This window comes from Symphodus melops, assembly GCF_947650265.1.
Source record: "Symphodus melops genome assembly, chromosome: 5".
In the NCBI taxonomy this organism is placed as follows: domain Eukaryota; kingdom Metazoa; phylum Chordata; class Actinopteri; order Labriformes; family Labridae; genus Symphodus; species Symphodus melops.
This window is the reverse complement of record NC_136695.1, coordinates 9,043,548-9,045,568: the sequence shown is the minus strand read 5'-3', so window position 1 is coordinate 9,045,568 and position 2,021 is coordinate 9,043,548. Positions and strand designations below refer to the sequence as shown.

At 46.1% G+C, this 2,021-nt stretch overlaps 1 long non-coding RNA gene across 1 annotated transcript; it reads left to right on the top strand.

Annotated features, from left to right (window-relative positions):
• The first annotated feature begins 468 nt into the window (after window positions 1–468).
• Window positions 469–1,733, top strand: LOC306823842. Its single transcript, XR_013779062.1, has 2 exons — window positions 469–692; window positions 1,196–1,733. It is a non-coding gene; the product is annotated as an uncharacterized lncRNA (long non-coding RNA).
• The last annotated feature ends 288 nt before the right edge of the window (window positions 1,734–2,021 follow it).

Below are 2,021 nucleotides of genomic sequence, written 5' to 3'. Positions count from 1 at the left end.
TTGTACTTTAGCTTTAATTTGATCCTTAACTTTAAGCTTAGTTAGTTAACAACAACAACAACAACAACAAACGTAGTTTATATGGCTTATCAATCAATAAACCTTTAGTTGTATAGTGCCAATTAATTCACAAGTGTTATCTCTAGCGCTATCTAAAGACAAAAAGCAGGTATCTCAGCTTTTCCACATTTAATCAAGTTATTGTTTATAATGAATTTCCTTCTCTGTGTTTTCCCAATAGGCTAATCCTCGTACATACTGCAGGATAAACCTGAGCATACCTGTGCTGGACAGGTTTTTCAACCAGCAGGAAGACACACGGCCTGATTTCCGGCTTAGCAGGGAGGCTCTGCAAGTGCTGCTGGGCCTTCTCTACCAGGATCAGAGACACGGATGGGGTGCTACAATTGAGACCCTGGTGTTCCTCTTCTGGCTGGCAAGTGGAACATCGTACAGAGTGGTCTCCAGAGCCTTTGGGATTCCTCGTTCCACTGTCCACCGCATCGTTCACAGGATGACTGAGGAGGTGGTGGCCATTCGCCACCAGGTCATCCACTTCCCCACCACTCCTCAAGACCTGGAGGCAGTTTCCCGTGGGTTTGCAGGGCTGGCGAGACACAGGGCCTTCAGAGGAGCAGCTGGAGCGATAGACGGCTACCATGTCCGCATCAAGCCACCGGGCGGCCCTGATGGTCAGTGCTATGGGAACAGAAAACTATTCCCTTCCATCATCCTGCAGGCTGTTTGTGACCATCAGGGCCGTTTCAAGGACATGTATGTGGGCTGGCCTGGGTCTGTGCATGATGCACGAGTGCTCAGGCACAGCCCACTCTATAGGCGTGGACTCTACCCTCCTCCAGGGCAGTTCATCCTGGCAGACGGGGGGTACCCGTGCCTCCAACACCCACTTCCCCTCATCACTCCCTACAAACAGCCTGTACGAGGTGTGGGAGCCCAGCGCTTCAACGTCTGTCACTCCAGGGCACGCTCCATTATAGAGCATGCTTTTGGGATGATGAAGACGAGGTTCCGTGCCATCTTCCTGCAAGCGCTGGAGGTGCACCACACCTTTGTACCACATGTAAGTAATCATTTAATAGGATATTTTACAATTGTTAATAACAATAAATCAAACGGGAGGATTTATTTTTCAGGTGCTATAATCTTTTCCTTTATTTATCATTTACTATTTCAGGTCATAACAGCATGTGCCATCCTCCACAACATCTGCCTCGGGGCAGGTGACATCGTGGCCCCAGAGGATGAGGCTGAGGAGGATGGGGCAGAGGATGAGGGGGAGGACGGTTTGGAGGCAGTCAGTGGTGCTCCCTGGCGGGACCAGCTGTCTGCAGAGATGTCTGCCCTGGAGGAGGTACCACCAGACCACCAATATTTGTGACATGGCAGCCGTCAATCGAGTCAGTCCTGCAAACCCGGTCATTGGACGATGCGGTGGACAGTGTAGAATCCCAAACACTCTGGAGACCACCACTTGCCAGCCAGAAGAGTGTCTCCATTTCCTGGTAGAAGGCCCAGCAGCATTAAAATCAGGCCGTGTTTCCGGCTGTCCAGCACAGGCAGAGCCAGGTTTATCCTGTAGTATACATTTTGTTTTTAATCAAAATAAATGTAAATAACAGATTAATGTACATAATATATTGATATTAAGATTTTAAATTACATTGATTTTACTTTTGTTTTTTTTATTTATTAATAAATCAAAGTTCAATTTATATTCTGCTGGTGGTTTTCATTGTAGCTATACCAGTTCATGTTGATAATTGACACAATAGAGGTTACATTTTGGACAGTATAATACTGTGAAACATGGTTACAATAATACTCTTCATACGGATACAAGAATCATGGTTTTGATCAGAAAGATCACAATCAGAAAGTCCATTTCCCTGTAGTGCCAGACTAAGTGTGGTATTTTATACGGAAGCTCTGAGGATTGGATTAAGTGAAAACGCAGATGCTTCAAGATATCCTTACCTTGTTGTCCTGTGAGAAACTATGAT